The sequence below is a fragment of the Urocitellus parryii genome, chromosome 8, assembly GCF_045843805.1.
Source record: "Urocitellus parryii isolate mUroPar1 chromosome 8, mUroPar1.hap1, whole genome shotgun sequence".
NCBI lineage: Eukaryota > Metazoa > Chordata > Mammalia > Rodentia > Sciuridae > Urocitellus > Urocitellus parryii.
In genome coordinates, this window is record NC_135538.1 from 56133309 (window position 1) to 56159719 (window position 26411).

A 26411-nucleotide genomic window follows, 5' to 3' on the forward strand; every position below is an offset into this window, starting at 1 on the left:
TAGATCCCTAGTCTCCAAAGCAGAAAGAGTACTCCTTCCTACCCTGTAGCCAGTCATTCTTCAGGTCTCACTGACTGTCTTCTCGCCATACTTTGGACGCTCCCAGTCCTTCCCATTCTGCCCACAATTGTTTGAGTTCAAGTCATTTTCAGCTCCTGCCTAAAGAGTTGCAGGAAGTTTCCAATTGGTCCCACTGTTCCTGATTTCGTTTCTTTCCCATGCAAGCAGCCTACCAAATTTTTGGTCCTGCTAAAGCCAAAGCTTAGTTCTTCTTAAAACCCTCAATAATCTCACATAGACTACCAAATAGAATCCAGTCTTTTCTTCAGGGGGTTTAAAATCTTCAAGAGGTACGACTTATTGTTCTACCTCTCAAGTCTCATGCCCTGCTATTCTTCCATCCATTGGCCCTTCTTTATCTTTTCTCTTTTCCCCATTCCTTTCTCTGGTATGCTCTCTCCTCTTCAAACCCTGTCTATAATCCTACATCACCTCTACCATTTATTTGACAAATTTTCTTGATTGCCCGTCATAGAGGTCTATTCTTACAGAGAAAAAAAAAAAAAGAACTAGATTTGTTTGGGAAATATTCACAAAAGAAAAAAATGCTTGTGCTAAGATTTCAAAAATGAAGGAAAATGTATTTTTCCTTGACCTCCCCCGCCCCAAGGATTGAAGTCCTACCCCTTTTCAGTAGTACACTGCTATCCTTGAAAACTTACTTGTTTCTTTCTTCTTAGTCTACTGCAAGTCCCTTCAGTGCAGGGACCATGTTGTAGCTCATAGTGGCCTGAAGGTGAGTCCAGTTCCAGTGCTTTGCAGGCCTCAGTAAGCTTGTTAGGTTGGCCGAATGATTGCAGCCCAAGGCCACTGAGCTCATTAATGGCAAGTGGCTGATTTAAGAGAAGTGGCTCACCATACCCAGGAAAATCCAGCCTGGAATCTTGACCTCATCAGAACCCTGTTCCAACCCCACCTGCCAACAGGCTCTGACCTTCCAAATGTTAACACTACCCATCAGCAGGTGTGAAATACGTCTGTGCACACCAAGTATCAACATGGCATAGGGTATGTAGTATATGGAAACTTATTTCACTCACCAAATTTATAGCTTTTTAAATCTCCCAAGTTAGATTTGAATCAATCCCAGATTTTTGAGTGTTTGAGTTCATTTTCTTTTGGCAAACATATCTTCCTGTTGTTAAGAAGAAAGACTTCAGAAAGATTGTTTTAAAGTTTAACCGGTTTCTTGAACATCAGCTAGTTCTTATAATATAAGATTTTAATGGTTTGAGTGTAAATGAATCAAAAACACATGGATTAATATCACCCTAGAAGGCTCAGGATGTTTTAAAAATTATAAGACATATTTGAGGAAAGCATAGTTGGTGTTCTGTCAGATTCCAAATGCAGAGTATTTTAGGATATTCTGTGAGCTCAAAGCGTGACCTTGAAAATCTCTTGGACTATCACTTCATTAGTACCTAGTGAATTATTTAGTAACAAGAGTTATCATGAGTGGAGTGAAATACCTTAGACTACCAGGTCCTATATAAGCAAACTGGTTGCTGCTTATGTTAGTCAATTTTTGTCACTGTGACAAAACACCTGAGAAAACCAACTTATAAGAAGAAAAGGTTTATTTTGGCTCATGGCTTCAGAGATTTCAGTCCATAACTGTTGGACCTTGTTGTCTATGGTCCTATAGTGAGGCAGTGTATCATGGTGGGAAATACCTGGTGGAGGTAACTGCTCACCTCATCATGGCCTAGAATCAAAATAAGAGAGGTGGGGCCTTGGGAAAAGGCATGCTCTAAGGACCTAAATTCCTTCCATTGGGCACCACCTGTTAAAGGTTCAACTACTTCCCAATGGTGCCATTAGTTAGGGACCAAGCCTTCAACACATGGGCCTTTAGAGAACATTTAATATTCAAACTATAACAACCACCAAAATGTGAAGTGGACCTCCAACTCAGTTTCTAAGTCTGGTGACAAAGAGAAACTTTCTTTCATGTTCAATACAATAGTCTTTTAGACATTGGTATTCTTCCATTTGTCTTTTACTGGGGATAGTGAGAATGCTAGACATGGGCAGGCATGGAATACTTGAGTGACAGGAAAACAAAGCAGGGGTCTCACCTGTCTCTTTAACGGAAAGTGTTTCTCATTATGAAACTACAGCTTCATTTGGCACAAGGCGCACACAGGCTGGGAATAACAGGGTAATTGCAGGTCATAATGATCTAGTAGGATTAGTGAGTTTGTATAAACATGTTCCCAGTCCAGCTATGTTTCAGTTAAGCTACACACAAAGAAATACCAAAGAAGCCTAGCCCTAGTTCAGGATCACAATCTATTTATTTATATAAGAGATCCCTAGAAGTCTAAGTCAGGAGACAGCCAGGGGGTTCGTGGGACATTCTCAGTGGTGGATATTTTAAAGCCAGATCAAACCAGGCCTTTGAGAAAGCAGTACAGAGAGGAATCACCGCACACATCCTGATGAGAAGCAAGGGCACTGAGTCTTTTGAAAGTCATTGCCTAGCACGAACGCCTGTTGATTCTGTTGGTTCCAGAGGGATCTGAACCACTAAGTGCATTGGGTTGTGGCTTACACACATAAGTAAAAATGATGCTCAGATAGAGGGCTTCTAACCTGCTCTCCTTGCCATTGAGAAATAGCTGTAGCTTTCCTGGGGTTCAAATGGGCATTCAAGAATTTTTTTTTTTTTTTTTGCATTTTGATATTATCTAATGGAACCTACAAGCAGAAGCTACTCTGGGCATGGCTCAATAAAATTTTATCAAGCACTTCTTGTGGGCCAGGTACTGGGTTAGGGACTGGTTAGACAGATAGTGGGTAAGATAACAAGAAAGACAATGTTAGACATTTCAGGAAATTATAGTCTGGGTCTGGAGAGGAGGAGGAGGGAAGAGACAGATATGTAAACAAACCATAAACAGATAATGAGATAAGTCTTGAATCAAAGTTAAGGACAAAGTGCTAGGTGGGGACAAACTCCACGGGGAAGGAAGCACTGTGACTGCAGAGATTAAGAAAACCTTCCCAGGGGAGATGATTTTGAAGTAGGGCTTAAAGGATGGGTTAGAGTTTACTAGTTGCTTAAAGTTAACAGAACCAAATAGAGACAAGAGTAGGACAAGGCACTTGCCTACATGAAGTCGATAAGATTGACTTCCAACTGATTCCCTCTGTGCATCTGGAGTGGTTTGGTTTCTGTCTTCCTTATTTCTGCAACGCCCTGCTTCTTGTTTGTTGCCTTGACTTTTCTCTTGTATCTCACCTCCCTTGGCAATCTTGATTCAATCCAATTCAGCCCTTATTGACATCTCACATTCTCCAGCACTGTATCAGCCCCGTGGGAGAGGCGGGAGGTGGAGGATGCTGTCCTTGCTATCTTGGAGCATGCTCTCCCAGCCCTGTGTTGGCATTGCCCTGATGTCTTCACTGCACTGCTTTGGAAGCAGGTTGATGACAATTATCCTCTAGTCCCTAAAGCCCTCCAAATAGACAGTTGCTCAGCCTTGTCTCAATTAGGAGGTGAATGAAAAAGTCACAAAATATGTTGGGCATGGAAGTCGAAATTTCCAATATAAACTGAGTTGAAACTGAAGATGGGGCAATGCAAATCATTTCTTAGGACAAACACAATCCCCAGGAGCCGGACCACAGCTGATTCATTCATCTTTCCTACATTCAGGCAAGCACGATTTTTCCAAAATTTGAAACTGTTGATTTTAGAAATACATGCCAAGGGAAGTTATAATATGTAGATTTTCCTAGCACTAATGTGTCCTAGGATTTAAGGACAAGGATCCCTAAGAAAATAACTTTAAAAACCTACAATGTTTCCTGAAATTTCTCCATAATTCCTACTGCTTCACTGCCTTTATTTTATTAATAGGTCATGGAAAACAGATTTTAGCCTAGTTAGTAGTTGGACTTACTAGGCTCTCGTGTCTAAAAAAGTGACCTGAGTGGGAAATAACTGCTCCCCTCTATCTTGAGGAATAAAAGCTAGGATTATATTTTGTATACCTGGACAAACTTAAAATGCAAATAAAAAGATTATGCCTTGGGAATCAAGGTTGAGAGAGATTGGGTCTGCAGGTGCCAGAATGGGAGTAATAAGACTCAGAAGCTCTTGTCACCAGGTCAGGACACCAAACTCAATCTTCTTGCCTAATACATGTAAGAAACCATTCACTACAATGCTTGCCATTCAAGTTGTTCAAAATGACTTCCAGAACACTCAGCATTATTGGGAGAAAGGGACCACTCCAGCTACACACTTCATTGAATCCCTTTTTACTCTTCCCACTCAAGTCCCAGGAATCAAATTGAATCACAAAAGAGACTAAATGATTTAACAAATCACATGACTAAACTTCAGTGCTGACTGTCAAAACAGGAAGCCTAAATCTCTTAGAAAGTTTCATTTGTTGTTTTGTTTGTTGGTTGGTTGGTTCTGTTTTTGTTTTGCTTTGCATTTGGATCATTTTGGCATTATCAAATGGAATTACTTGATTAATAAAATAATACTCTTTGATAACATCAGTTTGTGCTGAATCTGGGACTTCTCATTCAGGGCAAAAATATTCATGATTATTTGAATATTGCTGTGGGATTATCTGGTCCAATCACTTCACATTCTTTATAATCTACAAAATATTCTCTTATATTGTCCTCCAAATTGACCTATGAGGTAGACATATGCTGAGAGCCATTGCCAAGTAGGAATGACGCATGGCAATTTCTTTGTCAGCCTACCCCATGTTGCTTAGAGGGAGGACTCTCCATTGTGGAAATGGGCTTGCCTTGGACCCAGGTCATTTGCAGTGACATTGCATGAATGTTTGAGAAAGGTGACCCTGCTCAAGGACCAGGGTGGATCCGGGTTTAGGGAGGATCCTGCTGGATTAGGGTGGGTCCAGGTTTAGGGTGTATCCTGCTGGGAATAGGGAGTATCCTGCTGCCTCAAGCAAGCGCTGCTCCTTGGGTTTAGGGTGGTTCCAGGTTTAAGGTGGACCCTGCTGGGAATAGGGCCTATCCTGCTGCCTCAGGCACCCTCCCGCTCCTTGAGTTCCTGTTGAGTTCTAGCGGGATTCAGAGAGTATTTTGGGATGCAGAGCCTGGTGGAGGTGTGAATTTTCCCCAGAACGTGCGTGTAGAGTGCTGGTGAGAGTTCGGGAATAAAGAATTGCTGTTTGAATCTACAAGGCTGTGAGTGGCTCCTGATTTTGTGCCCAGCCAGATGGCGGCAGACATAGGTCATTGATTATTCACAATTCACAGGTGGGGAAAGCAGATCCAGAAAGGCTAATTTAGGCTCAGGTATATTAATATAAGCCTGAGTGAGAGGCAGAACCAAGACACAAAACTAAGTTTTCCCTCTCCAGGTTCAGAACTGTCCTCACAGAAGGTGGTATGTGGTAAGAGAAACCTGGGTCTAGGTGTGACCCCCCCATGCTGATGGCCACCTGCCTAACTTAGTTATCTCACCCAAGATAAGACCCAAGCAAGACTTCACAGCCTTTAAATATTCATCTTTACATAGTGAAGGTATAAAGAAGCTGATTTTTCTAATAATAAAAATTCAACATTTCTTTGTTTTAAATGGTATGTCCATCCCTGTGTCCTATGACTCCATCCTTCAAGGCTAAAGCATTAGTGACCCACATAGACGCTATCAGAGACTGTGTGGAGGAGCATGAGGAGGAAGCCATGCTGTGGACAGCACAGCATGGTTCTGGAGAACGCCCCATTCAGACCTATCCCTTGCCCACAGTTCTGCTCTCTCTCTCTTTTTTCCTTTCCTTTCAGGGCTCAGACTCCTGACTCAAAAACCCTATGTCAGGTCTTTCACGCCTCCTGAAGTCTCTCATCTTTTCTTGGCATGGCAACTTAACATTGTCTTAACTTCTGTCTCAAAACTTGGAACCTCCTTCCAAAGAATGATAAAAGTCTTCAGTTTTATCAAAGATCATTTCCCTGAGGATAATAATTTTGTTGAACAAGAACCCAGGTCCTCTACAGAGTCCATCTTCCTTAGGAGGCAGTAAGGAAATTGTTAAAATATATATATATATATATAAGTTTTCCTGTTGTATGAGTAGATTCTCATGAGGGATTAACCCATGTGCTAAGCAGAAGTGGTTATCAATTTACACTTCACCAGTTCTGGAAGAAACCCTGCAATAAAATGATTCTGAGTAGATAGACATCATATTCCTGATTAATTTCAAAATGTTTTAAGTCCCTTTTAAATGGTTCCTCTGGCAGCTCCTCAGCAGGATAGCCCTTTCACTGGACTGTTCTTACAAACCTCTGTTTCCTTATCTAGAAAATGGAATTAATACCGACATGGACTACTCTTTGTGAGAAATAGATGAAAACCCTCATGTAACAGCCAATCATCCTGTTTGTTCATGACAGCAGTTAGAATTCTGAGCCATCCCCCACACCTCATCACCCATGTCAACACAGTGTGCCCACGTCTTGTCATTTTGTCCCCAATGCTTAGTATAATATGGCAAACACTGGGTACATACAAGTCACTTAAAAGATGATTCTCAGTTGATATCTCAAATAGTTATCTACCTGTCTGCCTTTATCTCTTTTGATATGTTTCTTTGTGTCTATATTTCCATACGCACATATACTGTATAAGCATGTGCTTACACATATTTTAACCTGAAGTACTTTTTGCATTTATTTGCAACTTGAATTTATGTGACAATAAAAGTATTATCTTTGGAAAAGAGATAAGAGATAAGGATTCTTGTTTATCCAACATGCTGAGCCATTGATTCTTAACACCTGAGAAAAATTTAAGCACCCATGCTCGTTGGAATCATATTTATGGCAAGCAGGACCTTAATTCCATCTGGAAGACAAATATTCCTCTTCCTCATAGTAATGATCTTATCTGACTATGAAGGAGAAAGGGGTCATTTGAAATGGCAGAGACCTGACATGATGGTTCCAGGAAATTTTGTTGTTAGTTTTTATTCATTATGTTTCCACGATTGTGTTTCTTTCTGACTCATATTTTATTTGACTTTGTTCTCAACTCATCCATGAGGTTTTTGGAGTAGTGTTGTGTTCTGGAAATATTCTAATAAGCCTTTAAAGAAATCTATCATTTATTTAGTAAATAACACCTTCTTTACAAAAATGTTTAACTTTGGTTCTTTGAATATATGGATTATTAGAAAGAACATTAGCTACTTGGTGATTTAATTTTAATTAATTTCTTCTATTCTTTTCTATTATTCTAATACCACAGAGTCCTTTCTCAGTGACTCCCTTCCTTTTTCCTTAAGCCTATCCTTAACCATGCAACAAGCATCACCTACATGACTAAGTTTTCCCTCTCCAGGTTCAGAACTGTCCCTCACAGGAGGTGGTATGTGGAATGTGGTGGTATGTTAGATAACACCAGCTCCTAACATTTGTAGAAATACAAACTAGAGAACAAATGGAAGCTTTTCCTCTATTTTCATTGCTGTGGAAGAGTTGCTCTAACAGGTGTGTTAGGTTTAATCTCTTCTTCATTTTTCTTTTTCCCCTTCCCAGAAATGAGAAACCATTATGGTTCAGTTCAGTTGCTCTGAGTATTCAACTCACCTTTTAAATCCTGCTCATAACATTTTATGTATACTGATTAAGAAGTAATAACGGGGCATACACTTTTCTGACAATCTAGGAAACAGGTCAGTTGAAAAAAACATGACCTGAATATCGCAACTCTTCTCAAGATTGGGTCAAAGTACAAGAAAAAAAAAGAAACTCATATTCAAATTCTTGCTCTGCTTAGCAAAATCTCTCTTTGGAGGCAGCATATTCAGGGTAAGCCTTCTGACTTGGCTTTTATTTCTATTGGCACACCATGAGATATTGGCTAGGTTGCTTAACTTTTCAGCTTGAGCTCCCCTATCTGCACAAGAGGCATCTGATGGTGATCATTCCATCAACAAACATTTATTAAGCGTCTATTTTCGTGTATCACTGTACTAGGTACTATCCCAGGATGCCGACCCAACAGAGATATGGTAAAGATCTATGAGATAACGAAATTAAAATATTTTAATGTCCTTGTAAGAATGAAACTGTGCCAAGTCAAGGGATTATGTGAAATCATAAAGGGTGAGGAGTACCTTCACAGTTTTCAAAATTTTTAATTTTATTTGTTTGATATGTGCCGCAGTCTAGCTGGGCACAAAATCACGAGCCACTCACAGCCTTGTAGATTCAAACAGCAATTCTTTATTCCCGAACTGTCACCGGCACTCTACACGCACGTTCTGGGGAAAATACACACTTCCACTGGGCTCTGCATCCCAAAATACTCTCTGAATCCCACCAGAACTCAATGGGAACTCAAGGAGCAGGCGGGTGCCTGAGGCAGCAGGATAGGCCCTATTCCCAGCAGGGTCCACCTTAAACCTGGAACCACCCTAAACCCAGATAGCCCTAAACCCTGATCCGCCCTGGTCCTTGAGCAAGGTCACCTTTCATGCAATGTCACTGCAAATGGCCTGGGTCCAAGGCAAGCCCATTTCCACAATGGAGAGTCCTCCCTCTAAGCAACATGGGGTAGGCTGACAAGGAAATTGCCATGCGTCATTCCTACTTAGCTATGGCTCTCAGCAGATATGGAGATCAGGATTAATTCCAATAGAGAAGAGATTTTAGCATTTCACTGAGATAAATTCTGTTCAGGACCCAGAATACCTGTACAGAGTATAGACTCACAAAAGAGGTCAGGATAAAGAGAGAGACTGGGTAAATGTCTGTCAATATATAATAAATACTGGCCAAAAAAATTAAAGTAAATGTGTAAAATCATTGCATAGAATGAAAAATGAAGGCGGGGTTGTGGCTCAGTGGTAGAGCGCTTGTCTCACATGTATGAGGCACTGGGTTTGATCTTCATCACCATGTAAAGAAAAAACAAATAAAATAAAGGTACATATTTTTTTAAAAAAACACTGCTATGCAAATTAATACACTGCCCTTTTCTCCCCTGCTCTCTCAAGGGGAAGTTGACCCCTCTGTTGTAGACCACTGAGACACCCTTGTCATTGGCTTCCAATTGAGTTTGGCCCATGAGCATACCTCATGGGTATTTCTTTGTGGGTCCCTGTCTTCTTTGGGTGGGTCTTTGGCAGTGACTATAGCCTCCCTTAAGTTTTGCTGGATTCAAGTGGCACTATGTGCTCCACTTGTCCTTTCGTCCAAGTGTGGTAGTTCTTCCCACTGCTGCAGGACACCTCAATATTCCTTTTTTTATTCCTGCAACCTGCCCACTCCTCTGCCCACTTGTCTTGGAATTCTGGAATAGATTCTATTCTTCCCATGATCCTGACTAATTTATACACATTATAAAATATTTCTAGAAAGTCCCAAAAGATTCTTACATAGTCTATAGTGTTTTTCTCATGACCAACAAAACACCTTAAATTTTTTAACTCACCTCCCCATAAGATGTTCCTGAGATGTTAAAAATTTTATTTACTTGGAGTTCTGGATGATCTCACACAAGGATATCAAAATCTTCCCATGAAACCATTTTTGATGCTGAGCACTCACTATGAAAATATCTTAGAAAGGGTGAGAAACCCCAGACAATATTTTGCACACTGCTCTTTTCCTTGACGTGGTTGATGACGTACATTATAAGTCAGAAGAAAGGAAAACATTCAGTAATTCTGGCTTTTCTTAAGCAATGAAGGATTGTGCTGGTCTGAGGACAGGATTTGCTCTGGGAAGTTCAAGTGTGCGTGGATCAGAGCTCTGTGCCACACAGGGAGAGTACAATGAGGTATCAGCAATCTGAAGTCTGGAAGGATGCTCACTTGAACCAGAGCTGACATTTGTGACTCACTTTACCTCCCCTACGCACCAGTAACAAACACACCACCCAGTGGGGAGCTATAAATGAGTGCATTTCCTGCCAATACAATTTTAGTGAGATTCTTTAGCTGGTCACACACCAAGATGAGATGATAAAATGCTGATTACTGACACCCCCCCACCCCCCCACCCCCAAGGGATGGTGTAAACCCTGGTCTGTGTTACTTAAAACAAACCAAATTTAGTTTAGCTTGCAAATATTGTCATGAGACAGAAAATTAGATCAAAATAAGCCTGTCTCTGATGGCAGTGATAGGTATTTTTACATAAAGACAAGTGATTTCACAGTAAAAATCCATGGCCCCTTGACCTGATGTCATAGAAAACAACAGTGCTAAACCGTCATGCTTCGTTGGGCATGCTTTGGCTAATTCACCATGCTTGGGCTTAAAATTGAGGCATTGAGGTGGGTGAGAGAAAGGAGAAGTCACATTCCAACACTCTCTCTATGGCAGTTAGAAAGGCTACATGGAAAAACATTTGTTTCCCCCCTCTACGATTTATCTGTGCTTTTTATTTTTAGATATTGGTGGGCAAGAGGGCACAGGCATGACCAGGAGCTGACAGGGAGGGGTAGATAGAAGAGGAAGCTAGGGAAAGACAAGCTACCCACCCCTCTTTCCTACTCTTCTCAAGGCAAATAAACCTAGTTCCAATAGTCATAACTCACAGGAACGACTTTAAAACCCCAAATGATCTCACTTATTTGGCACTTATCCTGTTGCTTGCAACATTTTTTTTTTTTGTTGATCCCAAGGTTGAAGATGATGGAGAGAGATAAAAAGAAAAATGCATGGTTGAACAATAATATGCGATGCTGTACTTTTTGAGTATTAATTATTTGTTGATTTTCTTGCGTTCAAAATATAAGCACGAGGCACTTACTGTGTGCCGGGTAGTAATATAGACACTGTGAATCCAAAGGTGGAGCCATGCTAAATCCATACCCTCAAGGAATTTGCTTTTGACTAGGGAAATAGGCAATAAAGTAAAAGATAAATCAATACCTAAAAGTCATGTCTGGAATCATAAATGTTAATGTGTGTGATAAGCAATACCTCAAATTATCTTAGCTGACATCTATCTACTCCCCACATTAACTCAAAGGGCTGAGTTCTGTTTTCTTCTGATAAACAATTCAGAGTAAAAGGAAAGTGTCTGATCTGAGGTAGAACTGAGCTTAGGCCTGCCTGACCCACCATTTGTGAGGAACCAGGTAAATTATGTTGCCTCCTCCCCACCTGCTTACATTCTGTTTGTCCAAAGATGCCAACTCAAGCATGCCCTCTCCAAAGTCTAAGCACTTCCTGCTTGTAGAACTCATTTGACAATTCACCATTGATAGTCTGTGAAAATTGCCATCTCTTTTCATTTAGATCTGTTAGTAAATGTTTTGTTTTTATTTAGCTTGATTGAAAATTTGTTCATTGTATTGATTCATTTTCCATTGTTATAACAAAATACCTGAGGCTTGGTAATCTGTAAAGAAAAAAGATTGATTTATCTTACAGTTCTGGAGCTCCACAAGCGTGGCACTGACATCTGCTTGGCTCTGGTGAAAGTGTCACTGCAGATGTCATTACAATGGCCTAGGAACACATGGAGGAGATCTCATGGCTAGACAGGAAGCCAGAGATTGAGGAGGGGCCAGTCTTGCTCTTTTCATAACAACCCACTCTTGTGGGAACTAACTAGAGTCCCATGATAATTATACTAATGCCTTCAAAGGGCAGCATCCCTGAGGACCACATCACCTTCCACAGGATCCACTTCTTAAAGGTTTTGCCACCTCTCATATCACTGCAGTAGGATCTAAGCTTCCAGGATGTGAACCTTTGAGGGACAAGCATCCAAACTAGAGCAATCATGATTCCATTTTTGTCCTCGACTGCTGTCAGCTCCTGGAGGGTACAGTTAAAGAGTATCATCCTTTATAGTTCTCCAAGCATTCACATCTGGCCTCGCACACAGTTCACACTTAAAGTAGACCTTACTTCGTGGAGTCTCTGGAAGAGATGAGCCTTGGAACTGACCTAAGGATCCCCATCATTATCTCAAATCATAGAAAAGATCCTCCTTCTTGAATTCTCACCTGAGGACATCTGGGCCTAAAACTTGGAGCACTTTTTCTTTTTAAATGTCTATTCTGCCTTATAGCACTTCTCTGGGAGCAAAGAATTTCAGTGTAGTTGAAATATTAAAGAACTTTATACCCTTAAATGTCTCTATTTTATACCTTTAAACACTTTATTGATGAAAAGGGATCAATATTTGTTAGACTTATTATTTTTGCTGGGACCTGGAAATAAAAATAAAACCTCTCTCTCTCTCTCTCTCTCTCTCTCTCTCTCTCTCTCTCTCTCTCTCTCTAAATCATGTTGTAGGAGAAAATATTCTTCCAACATTGGGTACAGTGTCCAGAGCCCAGGATATCCTGAGTCTACTTGCATCAGGACAAGGCTCCCCTTACATAGGAGGACACACTCCATAAAATATCATCACATTTCAACATAATGTTTCTTAAGCAAGAAAAGCAAAGTCAGGCAGATAGACAGTAAGTATGTGCAAAAACTCGTATAGCTTTTATGGATGTGTGAATACTCCATCCAGAACTATGCTCAGCATTCACTGGGACCCAGAAGATGTGAGCAATGAGTGATGCTAGAAGGAAATATTTTGAGGTAGAATCATGTCTCATTGCCATAAACGTGATCTGTCTGAGTTGTTATATGTAGGTATTCCATGATTTTTTTTAAGTAATAATCTGTATGCAAGAGGGGTTTAGGGAGTAATTACTTCAGGATGTGAGGCAGCTTCCAACACTCTGCAGAGCAGACTTCCCACCCCTTTTGACATTTACTTCATCGATAAAAGAGCCACTTCCTCTCTTGTTTTGATCACCTACTTGACAACTGGCAATTGAAAGAGACTCTTCTTCAGAACCTTTGAGCTTCCTTGAGGTTGAGTTGCCAGCCTGGTTCTAGCAAAGAGGCATGTGTATCATGTTTTGCTGTGTGTGCTCATAAAAATTGGTGTCAGTTGGCTGGGCATGCTGCCATGATGGGAAACCACAGAGCCTAACTTCTGTGTGTGTGTGTGTGTGTGTGTGTGTGTGTGTGTGTGGTGGGGGAAGATTCCAGAAATCACTGAAATGATATCGCTGAAAGTTAGGAATAAACTTTGCAGACTTCAAAGACTTAGGTGCAAGAGGAAACAAGTGTTTGCTAGGAGCCACAGCAAAAGTATTATGATACATGGCACCTTTGGTTTAGGTGACTGCCAGCTAGCCATTGAGATGATATGATTATGTTAAGATTTACATTCATATGGAAATTGGACTCCTGCTGTTCACCTCGGCCTGCTACGGGACTCATGTTACAGGATTCATGTTACAGGACTCCCGGAGAGTTCCCATTGGTTGGGGAAGGATAGTAGGAGGGAATTTCCGGGGAGGTCCGCCCCCCCCCCTTCCGTGGACCGGCTTGCTAGGAGGGTGCACAAGGGGCACTGGCGGCCTTTTTAAATAAAGCTTTGTTCCTGCTTGAGTGGCTTGTGTTTCTGTGCCCAGCTGGGTTGCGGCAGTGTTCAAGCCATTCATGCCAGACAGTAGAGGATAGATACAAATATGGAGGAAAACAAGGGGCAAGTGATTTGATGATCCTTAGAATTAGAAAGATTCTCCTTTTGGTTATTTATTTATCAGACATTTATTTGACTTTTGCCAGATACTCTGCTAGGTTTTGTGAATAGAGAGATGAAAAGCAGTCCCTTCTCAGAATGTTTGAAATGTGGAAGAAGAGATGGCTGAGGTGACGATTTGTAGAATAGTGTTTTAGTTTGAGAGGGCTGCTATAACAAAGAACCACAAAGTGGATGGATTAAACAACATTTAATCATTTCCTCACAGTACTGGAGGCTAGAAGTGAATTTGGGATTTGCTTTCTCCTGAGGCCTTTCTCTCTGGCCTGTAGATGGCAACTTCTCATTGTATCCTCACATGACATTTTCTCTGAGGGGGGCATCGCTCATGCATCTCCCTCATAAGGAGGCCAGGCATACTGAATGTGGGCCCTCCTTCATGGCCTCATTTTAACTTACCCCTTTAAAGGCCTACCTTCAAATATGATTACTTTCTGAGGTATTGGGATGGGTACTTCAACAGATGAATTTGATGGAAGTCAACATAATTTAATCCAAATAGTCTATTAAAAGGTATGATGGAGGGCTGGGATTGTGGCTCAGTAGTAGAGCGCTTGCCTAGCACATGTGAGGCCCTGTGTTCCACATAAAAATAAACAAATAAAATAAATGTATTATTTATTAACATAGTTAACATAAATGTGTTAACTATGACTAAAAAATAAATATTAAAAAAAAGGGAGGTATAATAGAGGTTGAACAGAGTTCTTAGGAAGCACAGAGGTGGTGGGTGGTATGAAGGCCATAGAGAGGCTTCACTAAACATCTGAGGCACAACCAGGTCTCAAGAGATAGGTAACAATTAATTAGCCTGGAAGCAAACAGCAGGCTCCCCAAAGACGGAATAGGGTCTGAATCAAGAGCTCATGAGTACATGGCAACATTATGTACTTTTAGAACCACATTGTATTTCCAGTGTAAAAATACTGCAATCATTTATGTCCTCTCAAGACAAAGATACCAAATACGGGTGTGTGCAGGTAAGAGAGATTTCCAGAGAAACACAACAGGGTGTTGGTACAGGATGAAGGCTTAGCTTGAAGGTAATTGGAGGGATGCAACCAGGGAAATGCAAATTGTAAGCTGGTCAGGGAAGAATCAAAGGCCAGGAGGCTGTCAGTGTTTCTTGAACCATAGCCTTCTATCACACAATCTCTCCTTTTAGCCCCCAGCACTAGGGACCTCTATTTGAGGCACAGACCAGTAAGGTCCACGCTGTTTCCTCTGCATTTTTTTTTATTATTCAGCAGACAGAAGTTTTCTTCTTGATGGAGGCTTTTAGAAGCCCCAAAATTTCTAGATTTGCAAAATCTATGGCACCATGTTGACATTTATTGAATTAACAAAGTGGTAGACTGCAGTAGAGAATTAAAGAAATAAGAAATTTCCTGCCTTGCATTTGTGTAACATCTTCATGATGTATCCTAAGAAAATGTCCTCCATTTTCCCAACTAAGAATCAATGACAATAAAAATGATTTAGATTTAAAATTAAAGTAGGATAATTTAATAAAATAGGATAATTTGGAGGTTGTGGAATATGAGGAAATTATGTATTGAATGAATCAAAAAGTTATGTTGCTCTGAGGAAACTGCAGGTGGATAAAACAATTCATTTGAGTTTGGTTTTGAGGATTAAAAGGGGGGAATTCCATTTTCTGAGGCACTGAAAAATGTAAGCAGTATGTGATTCAAAGATGGCCACCATATGGATTTGAATGGATCAGCTTTCAGAGAACAGTGACATCAGAAAGAAATTCTCAGCTTCTGAAGCCCTGTGAGCCCAGGAAGCAGGAGAGGCTTAAAATGCCCTGAAATTAATTTTCCTGCTTTTATAACTTTAGCCAGTGTTTTTATTTAAGTATTGATACCCAGAAGCAGTTTCTTAAAAGAGCCACTTTTAAAAAAAAGAATCACATCAAATCACCAAATGACACTATTCATTTACTTGAATAACTGGAATACAAATTTTAAAAATTGCTGAATTGTGTCAAGTTCAAATGTCCAGGATCAAATTTTCATAGATTCAAGTCACCTGGGAGCTTTATTCAAAATTATTATAACTTTGAAGTGTGCATTTAAATAACCTATAGGAAAAAATAAATAATAAAATCTTGAATTAAAAGTATGTAAATATTTACAGGTTTTTTTACCCTCTTTGATCCTGAATTGCTTTGAGATTTTAATTCTCTTAAGTTTGACTTCATTTATCCACTTTTAGCTATTTATTATTATTATTATTATTATTATTATTATTAAGCTCTGTCTACATTTGGCATAATACCATAACAATGTCAAGTTTAATTCATTTTTATTTATATGAGTTTTAATCACAGAGTCAGTAGGAAATTCATACACATCTAGATTGGTCAGAAACTTCACACATGAAAACAGAAATAGCATTCCCCCAGGATTGGAAATAATATAGTGAAAGAGATGAACTTCAATTTTTTAACTCTTGAATTTTCCATTTCAGCCTAAACGCTGACATTTGGTCTGGATCCTTTTCCTGGGACTGCTTCCCAGCTGGGTCCTACCTAACCAAAAGAGGTTTGAGTTAAGGATGGATAGAAAAGATTGTGGACACTATTGAGGTGTAGACTTCATCAAAATCAGAACCAAACTCAGATTAATTTTGTTTGAATTGTACATTGTTTTTCAATTATTTACATTCCTTCTTTCCTCACTCAGAACAGACAGTAAACAGGAAAGGCAATCAATCATCATTCTGGATTTGCATTCTAGACTGTGGAATAAGATAAGAACTCTCCTCATCGCTTCTCTATCACATTTACAGATATTCTGAGCCTTTGTCTGGCCAAAGTTCTCTATGAAAAAGTCTCTTAGTGTGCTAGGGGCAAATTTAAAAAAATAAATTATTCATCTCTAATTATGTGTATAAGTAATACTGGGTATTGTAGATGTAAGGTATGGTCTTGTGCTCTTGGCAAGTTTATAGTAGAAGAAATTTTAAGACAAATGATGTAACTTTTTGAGTCTAAAAACTTATTAGGCTGCCAGTTAGCAATGGTTGCATATCCGTCTCTTTGCATTTCCTTGGAAGAGAGATTCTAGTAGTCTAGAGGGGTAGGGCATGAACGGGGTTTCCCAACGGCATCCTAGAAGGAAGCATGCCCTCTTTCAGACAATAAAATAATGTTTTTCCAGCAAGAAGAAACTAAGTTGATGCCTGAAAGCAGTTCAAGGCAAAAGGGCTGGGCTGACCTCAGAATAATAAGGGGCTAGCCTCCCTAGATGTCTCATAATGCCTGAAGAGAAAAAAAAAATGTTCTCTCTCCAATTTCTCCCCTGACTCTGGTTGTTGGGCTGCCTATGCCTGAAGCTCAAGGCCTCTGCCCTACCCCTGGCTGCTCTTATTGTGTAGGCTCAGATGGTTCCTGCCAAAGGACTCCTCCAGGTATCATGAAATGACTTAATAGAAAATTTTTCTTATGAATATAAAATTTTTGCTTTTATAATGGTAAATGAAATTTTTGTTCATAAATATGAGGTTTTTACTCATGAACATGTAAATGCACCATATTCTATAACTACCTGCCTCCATTCCTGGCTGGTTTATTCATGGAAATAGTGCATGCATTGACTCCTCTAAGACAAGTCCTGCCAAAAATTGTTGGTTCCCCTGAGAAGATAACAGCTACCAGTCACCTTGGCAAAGCAGGAATCCACTTTTAAGGGGCATATTATAGAGGAATAATAGCAATTAGTGCAAGACCTCTAATAGGAGGGTGAAACCTACCACTGCATTTAGTAACATACCCATGAAAGTAAGGACATGGTTAAGGACATTCCATAGGACGTGACTATGTAAATATATGTTAAGCTTTGTGGCAACTCTGTGCCAAATTGAAGTGACCGCAAACCTAGAATTTTAGTCAGATTAAGGCTACTTATTTCAAAATGAAATGATTCATTGGAATTCTTTGATTCCTTCCTCAGAGTGATTTAGCAAGTCTCTTTTAGAAACGGAAGTTTAAATGTGTCCACCTAACAAAGCCTTTGTGTTTCACATGCGTAAAACAAATAGAACCACTTAAATACAACCAAGAGGTGAACCAACCTTCAGGGGGGTTTGAGTTGGAGAGCTACATCACTTCTAGTGAAGATGGGGCTTCCTGGAAGCTGCGTTGTCCAGAACTGGTCTTCTGCAGCTCAGACACTTGAGCACACCCTGGGCCTCTCACCATCACCCTCCCTCAGGACAGCCACAGAAAGCAAGTAGTTTTGTTTAAATCCCATCTAGAGGAACCATCCTGAGAGTGACTGCTGGTGGAGCCAGCGGCAGACTCCTGCGTGTGTCTTTCCTTTCCTCTCCAGGGACAATCCCTCGTGTTTAAAGTAGGAGACTCTCAAAGTCAGGAAACTGGTCAGACGTCCCAGCTATGTGGTGACGCTGAGGCCCCTGTGAACCGGAAACAGACATTTACTGTATCCCTTTCCGACTCAGTTGGTTCCAAACATCTACCTCTGGTGCCCAGGGGGCTTGGCGGTTGGCCCAAACTCTAACCTGTGCAAGAGGCAACCAACAGGTCAGGGAGGTCACTTTTATTTTTTGTTTTTACTGTTTCAAGGGAGAGTTGGGTGTATCACGTTGGCACTTTTACAAGAGGCTGGTGAAGGGAGAGGACAGAGGAAAAAGTAAGACTGTTTTTAATTCATCAAACCGCTGCTGATTTAGTAATAATAAACACAAGTCTGTTTCCTTGATTATTTTATAAATAGCAAATATTTGGGCGAGGAATGTGATAAGTGCGCAGACTATAGGAATTGTTTACCGAAATGATGCGTCAGTAAAAAAAATAAAAATAAAATAAAAACAAACAGCAGCCCCCACCCCCCTCCCACCAACCCATGAGTGTGTCTGAGATTCTTCAGTCTGGTTCCCAAGGTCCTTAGTCATCATTCCCCCTTTTGAACTCGATCAAAGCAACACGGGGCCTCTGAGGGGAAAGATTGGTTCCATTATGCAAAAGGCAATAAGATAGTGCCCTTCCCAGCAGTTAATAGGCAGGAATGTTGTAAAATACCGTGTGGTTTTCAAATACCAAGGCGGAAGTTTTCTGGTTTATAATCTTTCTCGTCATCTGGCCTGGCCTCTCAGCTTTCTCAGGCATTGCTGACTGTTTCCATGCTAAACCAAACTGGCCAGGCTGAGGGTCTGCTGCCCAAAGTAGGCAGACCACTGGCTGGTCCTTAACTAGTGTGGGCCTTGCCACCACCAATCCTGGGCTTCTTCTCCAGACCCTGGTCAAGGTTCTGGGATTTCGACAGCGCCAAGTTACTGTAAGAATCTCCAGACTTAAGCCACTGACCCAAACATGCAGCAAATTGTGTTTAAATGAGCAATACAGGCCCTGAGGAGAATAGGGAAAATATAAACTGTGGTCACTGCATTCTTCTAATATTTAAAAATTAAAATGGAAATAGTTTGTTCATTTGGAGTGTGGGGAACTTTAGGATGGGAAAAGTTTCTGGAAATTCTTATAAGAAGGGTATCAGTGTTGGAATGGATTACCAAAGGGAGAGTAATAAAGTAGTGTTTTTGTGCATTTGTTGGTTCAGCAATCTTTTTGAGTATCTGCTATGCTGAAGATCAAGTCAGTTTCTGAGGAGATAATGGTGAACAAGAAAGGTTTGGCTAAAGGAGGCTCTTAAGAAGGGAACACCCATCGCGTGAATAGAAAACACAAATGAACATCTACCTCCCAGGCAGCATTACTAGACTCCCATCTTTTGTGATTCATTTTCATCCTAGAATTTTCAGAAGTTAGAGGTCAGCAAAGCCTATGCTTCTATCACACTCTATCTTGTGGTTCTAGGGTCTTTGAGCCCCCTGAGACCAGCTCAGCCCTGTTTGTTTCCATGCCTGAATTGGAGTAAAGAGAGAAATTCCCTCTCCTTATGAAGCCCAAAATTCCTTGTGAAGCAAGAATGACTCTGGCCATGGATTAAAGATACCAGAGTCCTTTAAGAAGGGATTAGACCCTTTTGGTGTGGCCAGCTCTTTCTCAAAATGCCTTCTTAATAAACTTTGAAATTGGTCCCCAATCCTAAATTAAAAAAAAAAAAATGTCTACTTTTAACCACGTTTATCTCACGGTCTTTGAGATTCTTGATGCATTCTTAATGCAAATCACAGTGGCTCCTACAGACTCTCAAACAGCTGAAATGTGGAACCAGAAGGCAAAAGACTCTACCTGTCAGGTTTATAACCAAGTCAAGGAGGAGCGGGGAACCTCTGACAGCACACAAGAGGACAGGCACCCTGCTAATGACAGATGAGAAATAAATGGAATACAAGGGGCTCTTGGCCAACAGTCTTTTAACATGATAGGTTCATGTTACACACAAACAATTCATTTTCTCAAGAAAATAGATCAGATCTATAAAATACCTTTGTTCTGATTACCTCACACACACACACACACACACACACACACACACACACACACACAAATACACACACTAATGCATTTAAGACCAGTTTTATCAGAGACCTCTCTGAAACTGACATCATGCTAACTTTTTTGTGGAGGTCAGAATGGCTTTCCAACTTTGTAAAACTATGTTATGCTTTTATGATACCTTTCATTTGAGCATTTACTCTTCCAGTGCTTTTGCAAGGGTGTAGATAATTTATGGCTTATTTTATGGGTAGAGAAACTGAAATGGCTAACCATTAACAGGTTGTGTTTTCTTAAAGTTATCCAGTAAGTAATTAGTAGATTTAAGAAAACTACCCAGGACTGCAAATTCCCAGTTTCTTGGCCTTTCCCCTCAGACCTTTATACCCTAGATGATCCTAAATGCAATACCATAAGAATGTAAGAAACCAATAGTGGGACCCTGGTTGACCATCACCTCATTATAAAGTGTTAGGTATATTATAAATTACTGCCCAAATTTCTTTTTAATTTAGTACTGCTCATAGAGTGAGGCAAGAGAGGTTCTTGCCCAGGGCCCTTGGCTTTACAGAATACCACATATTACAAACATGCACATTTGTTAGCCAACACATGAGTGCCTAGTGCTGGCACAACACTGCCCATACCCCTAAACATCTGCCCGTACAATGAACATTGTTCAGGTCCCAGGAAAACACTGTTGTATTACTCTTGCTATATGTCCTCAGGAAAAAAAAGAACTGTGACCAAATGCCACAAAGCTTTGGGGACTGTGTCACTGCTAAAATCAGAGGTAAGCACTGCTTTGAAACGTGAGGAGTGTTAGGTAACAGGAGTACTCCCGGTACAGAAAAAGACAAATTAATTGACTTGTCCAGCCCTTTCATATTGCAAAATCGAGTATTATCTCCCTGAGGGGCTGACCATCCTTTTCCTTGCTTCTCTTCAAGTTCCAACTGGTGATTCCAGAAATAGTTAGGAGTTAGTATTTTCTTTAGTTTCACATGGTGGCTAAGGAATACCTTGCAATATTAGGTACTTTCTATTCCTCTTAAATTTGCACATACATATAGCTAATTGTCCCCTTAGGGAATCATGACATTAATCTTTTACTTGAACATAAATATCACAGCATATTTTTTTTACAGACCTCAATTTGTACTGTAGATTTGTGGATCTGTTCAGAGGTTAAACTGTTTCTTTACCATATGGACTGGGAGAGGCAGTAACTGGCTGGGATTCTTCTTCTTCCCTGTGGAAGAAAATTGCTGAATTAGATGCTCTCAGAAATGTCTTTCACCCATAAAGTCAAGTGTCACATTTTCTCTCATATTTAGAAGTCAAAAAGAACCAAAGGGGGAGGAAGGCAAGGGATCTCATGGAATTAAGAAGGAGGCCAACAGAATAGAGGAAGTGGAAGAAGAGAAGGGAGGAGTGGAGGGAAAGAGAAAGTGCTAGGACTGAAACTTAGCAAATAATGTTATGTGCATGTACAAATATGTCACAGAGAATCCCACTATTATGTAGAATTATAATGCACCAATAAAAATTGACTTAAAAATAAAAATAAAGTTTTAGAAATTATTTTTTAATTATTCTACTTACAAACTATCTGCTTCTTATAAGACTTATGTAACTTACATAAAATCTACTATAAACCTTATATAAAGTCTACTATAAACCTTATAAACCTAGTATAAAAATGTAAACCTTTCTTCTGCTTCATTTTGTCAGCCTATCTTCACTTGTTAACTCATCAGACATTTATTAGATGCCAAATATATGTCAGACAGGGTGCTATATTTTGGGTAACAACACAACCATGAATAAGTCAGTTTATGTGTTCAAGCATGTCACAGATTAGAAGACATACAATGAGGTTATTTTCTTAGTTCATTGGGTGGCTTTAACAAAATGCCTTAGGCTGGGTAACTTGTAAACAACAGAAATTTATTGCTCACAGTTCTGGAGGTTGGAAAGTCCAAGATCAAGGTGCCAGCAGATTCAGTGGCTAAGGAGAGTCAGCTCTCAGCTTCACAATGGCACCTTCTTGCTACATCCTCACATAAAAGAAGAGACAAATAAATTTCCTTGGGCCTCTTTTTTAAAAAATTTATTTACATACAATAGCAGAATGCTTTACAATTCTTATTACACATATAGAGCACAATTTTTTATATCTCTGGTTGTATACATAGTATATTCACACCAGTTCATGTCTTCACACATATACTTTGGATAATAATGATCATTACATTTTACCCTCATTAATAACCCCATGCCCCCACCCTTCCCCTCCAATTTCTCTGCCCCATCTAGAGTTCTTCTATTCCTCCCATGCTCTAGCTCCCTATCCCACTATGAATCAGCCTCCTTATAACAAAGAAACATTCGGCATTTGGTTTTGGGGCATTGGCTAACTTCACTTAGCATTATCTTCTCTAACTCCATCCGTTTACCTGAAAATGCCATGATTTTATTTCCTTTTAATGCTAAGTAAAATTCCAGTGTGTATATATGCCATATTTTTTAATCCATTCACCTATTGAAGAGCATCTAGGTTGGTTCCACAGTTTAGCTATTGTGAATGGTATAAACATTGATGTGGCTGTGTCCCTGTAGTATACTACGTTTAAGTCCTTTGGGTATAGACCAAGAAGAGGAATAGCTGGGTCAAATGGTGGTTCCATTCCCAATTTTCCAAGAAATCTCCATACTTCTTTCCATATTGTCTGCACCAATTTGCAGTCCCACCAGCAGTGTATGAGTGTGCCTTTCCCCCCACATCCTCACCAACATTTATTGTTGTTTGTGTGAATAATAGTTGCCATTCTGACTGGAGTGAGATGAAATCTTAGAGTGGTTTTGATTTGCATTTCTCTAAATGCTAGTGATGATGAACATTTTTTCATGTATTTGTTGATTGATTGTTCATCATCTTCTGATAATTGTCTGTTCAGGTCCTTGGCCCATTTATTGATTGGGTTATTTGATTTTTGGTGATTAGCTTTTTGAGTTCTTTATATACCCTAGAAATTAATGCTCAATCTGATGTGTGAGGGGTAAAGATTTGCTCCCAAGATGTAGGCTTTCTATTCACCTCACAGATTGTTTCTTTTGTGAAGAAACTTTTTAGTTTGAGTCCATCCCATTTATTGATTTTTGATTTTAACCTTGGGCCTTTTTATATGAGTACTAATCTCATTCATGAAGTCAGAGCACTCACGACCTAATCACTTCTCAAATGTCTATCACTTAATCCCATCATGGTGAGGGTTAGATTTCAACACATAAATTTGGGTGGGTCATAAATATTCAGACCAGAGGATGTAGCTCAATGGCAGAGTGCTTGCTTAACATGGACAATGCCCTGGCTTTGATCCCTAGGACTGCCCCCCCCCAAAAAAAAAAAACACCTTCAGACCACAGCATTTTCAGTGCTACAACATGGTAAATGCAATGAGAGTTGGACCTGAAGAGGGCTTGTGTACCAGGACCTCTCACTTGGATGATGTTTGTAGCTCCCTATAGCTTTATTCTATGGGTGATTAAAAAAACTTCAAAAAGTTATAAACAGGGGAATGGCATCAGAGATGCAGCTAGATCATAACTTGACAATATTCTGGAGGGATAAATTAATGGAGGCCAGAATAGAATCAGAGGAACAAGTTAGAGGGCTACAGATATCATCCAAGTGAGAGGTCCTGGAGGCCCAGGGTGATACAGTGATAGCCCACATGGAGAAGAGGTGCAAGATGGGAAAAATGTTTTGGAGCATGACATGGATCCATTTAAGCAAAAACCCAGTTGAGAACATCCATCCCTACACTGGTTTCTGATTCTTCCAGCGCAGGGCAAAATCGGGAGGAAAACTTTACCTGCTTTGTGTTAGGTTTGTATCATTAAGACTCTTCTTCATGATCATACAAATTTTGTACAAATACAAACTGATTCTTTTATTATGATGTGCAAGTTGAAAGAAGGTGGCAGATTCCGAGAGGATCCTTTACTTATCCCCATTGGCTTTGGAAGTTGAAAGCAAACTCAGGGCTCCCTTTGTCATCCCCCATCCATCCAGAAAGCACTTCTGTGGAGAGGAAGCTTTTACCATTTGTCAGGACTCATGCCATCTGCCACATAGGTTTTCATTTTTGAACAGAGAGAGCCTGCTCACAGCCAAGGGCAGCAAGCAGTTATTTCATCTAAGTATCTACAACCTCCTGTGCCCGTGAAGCAGAGAACTGAGATTTCATTTAAGAGGCAGAGGCCTTTAAAACTGAGATGGGGAGATGAGTTTTGACATCATGGGGTGAGACTTCTCCCCAGTTCTCTGGAAACAACTGCAGGCCGTTGGCAAGGTTCTCCAGCTCCGGAAGTCAAGGGCTCCATGAGGGAGCCAGAAGTTGCCTTCAGGAAGCTGCAGAGGGAAGTCAGGCTGCTTGTCCCAGCTAGAGCTCTGCTGTCCAAATGGCATTTAAAGAGATCTGTGATTTATACAGATTTATATAAGATCGAAGGCACTTTATGAAATCTGTTCTTACAATTACATTTCCTAAGAATCATTAGAGATTAGAATGTCACTCTTCTCAGACACTCTGCCACATAGTTTTCTGTAAACAGTTTATATAAAAGAGAGGGAATGATCAGTTGCCAATTTGTATGAGCTTTTCCCCCACAGAGTCTCACTATGGCCCATTCTTTCTGATTTATGTACCAACTGTCTGTAGCCAGCTGGACAACAGGCATTCTGACTTCTCAGTGCATTCAAGACATGTTAAAAGTAAGCCCTAATAAAAGGCTTCCTTTCTATTATCCCTGTCCTTTGGGATGAGGAAAATTCCCCACAGAAATTGTACACATTTTGCAAAAAGGATAAATCCTGAGGGTGACAGTTTAATGTCTCAAAGTCAGTACATAATAAATGTCTCCTGTTATAAGTTGGAAGCTATCTGGGGATGGGTGGGCTTTTGAAGTCTCTCCAATAGGTAGGCTTTCTTTCATGCTCAAAGCTATCCTATATTGGTTTTAATTTTTATTAACCTTAAGATTAGGGTTAAAAGTCTTCTGAAGTGTTATTTCCTTTTTTTTTTAGTGACCAGAAATGATGCTCAAATTCAGTGTCATTTTATTTTTCCAGCACTGAAGAATTAAGAACTAAATATCACGTTAGACAGTGCTTGGCAGGGATATTACAAAGTAGATATTTTAGACAAATTGCACTGTAATGCATGAGTCCAAATTCATTGTTTATTGTTACTTGTTTATTTTAGCTTATACACACACACAAATAATTTCAATATTTAATTTAAAAGATTACACTAAAAATCATACTAAGATCCATTACTAATTACGAAGAGTGTACTTTCTGCTCTCAAAGTTGGATTTTCTTATTTTATTTATTGTCTTGTTGGAAATCCAATACAGGGCCTTGTGCATGCTAGGCAAGCACTCTACACTGAGCTATTCCCCAACACTGAAGTTGTATTTCTGTTCCAAAGAGGATTGGATCTATTTCATTCATTACTGGACATTAGAGAGAATTTGTAAGGTCTGTTGATCTCTTTAATTATTGTCTCTCTCCAGCTGGGTGCATGCTCCCAAACGGTTCTCACAGGCAAGAATGAACCTCTCTATAACCTGGTACCTGTAATAGGAAGTTCACAGGGACACTGAATCCACTGAAGAAAGTTTCCTATAGACTTATTCAGCACTGGGTGTCTATAGATAAAACTTTTCTCCCAGACATTTTCTGACTGCAGCAGAATATCCTCAAGGCTTCCATGTATTGAATATTCACAATGTGTTTGGCAAAGTTTACACATCAGTGAGTAAAACACACATGGTCTGCAGAGGGAAGTCCATGCCTTCTGGCATGGACTCTTGTACCTTCAGGTTAAATGTCTCTTGGTCCTAATTGAAAGAACGTTCTAGTACTAAATTTTAAAACTGAGGTAGAGCTGGGTGTGGTGGCATATGCCTGTAATCCCAGTGACTCAGGAAGTTGAAGCAGGAGGATCACAAGCTTGAGACAAGCCTCAGCTAAAGTTTTAGCAAGACTCTGATCAACTTAGTGAGACTCTGCCTCAAAATAAAAAATTAAGGACTGGGGATGTAGCTCAGTAGTTAAAAAGCCCCTGGGTTCAATCCTCAGTACCAAAAAAATAAAAATAAAAATAAATAATAAAACTAAGGTGCAAATTATATAGTGCAATTTCATTTGTATATGTGGTTTTAAAAAATATAAGCAGACAAGTATATATGCATATATTTGTATATGCTTTAAAAAGATTTCCAAAGCCAGAGGAGGAGGAGAGAAGAGAAGGCAAGTTCTTTTATATATATATAT